The sequence below is a fragment of the Pteropus alecto genome, unplaced genomic scaffold, assembly GCF_000325575.1.
Source record: "Pteropus alecto unplaced genomic scaffold, ASM32557v1 scaffold43, whole genome shotgun sequence".
In the NCBI taxonomy this organism is placed as follows: domain Eukaryota; kingdom Metazoa; phylum Chordata; class Mammalia; order Chiroptera; family Pteropodidae; genus Pteropus; species Pteropus alecto.
Genome location: NW_006435764.1, coordinates 3,009,224 through 3,009,792, shown reverse-complemented (window position 1 = coordinate 3,009,792; position 569 = coordinate 3,009,224). Strand labels below are relative to the sequence as shown.

Below are 569 nucleotides of genomic sequence, written 5' to 3'. Positions count from 1 at the left end.
GGGAGGGGCGCGGGGACGGAGCGCGGGTCGTTTTGGGGGGACCCCGCACGGGAAGGGGGGCCCTTTGTTCGAGCAGCGAGTCCCGGGGCGCCCTGCACACCCAGCCTGGGCCAGAGAGCACGCCGCGCTGCAAGGTCGCGTGGCCCCCAAGACGCTGGGGATTGACCCTCGTCTGCAGGGGTCTCGGCTTGAGGGTCCTGTCTGGAGCGAGCCAGGGGCTCGGGTCACATTTTCGGGCTCTCGGTGTGCGCCCGGGGGGCCGCAAGTATTTTAAAATAATTTTTGAAAGTGCAGCGTGGTGCCCTTGCGAGAGTGAAACGGCGCTCGCGCCCAGGGGACAGGGGGCACCCTGAATTTTAATTCCTGGGGCTCTCCCCGAAGCCTTCAACGAGCTCTCGACCCTTGGATTGGGTAAAGGGCCGCCCGAGGGTCATTTTCAGGTTTTTTTTATGTACCCAGTTATTTTTTTTATATTTTTAAATATTTTTTGAAAAGATGACGTCTGGGGAAATGCGGCGCGGCGGCCTGGGACGCCACCTTTGTGTCTCGCAGGCGCTGCGGGCGCGGCG

General features: G+C 61.5%; 1 protein-coding gene and 1 long non-coding RNA gene across 3 annotated transcripts in view; one reads left to right on the top strand and one right to left on the bottom strand.

Annotated features, from left to right (window-relative positions):
• The window catches only part of LOC112479183, a 31,708-nt gene that overhangs the window by 6,780 nt on the left and 24,359 nt on the right, over positions 1-569 (bottom strand). The window lies entirely within an intron of this gene.
• The window catches only part of CCND1 (cyclin D1), an 11,555-nt gene that overhangs the window by 979 nt on the left and 10,007 nt on the right, over positions 1-569 (top strand). The window lies entirely within an intron of this gene.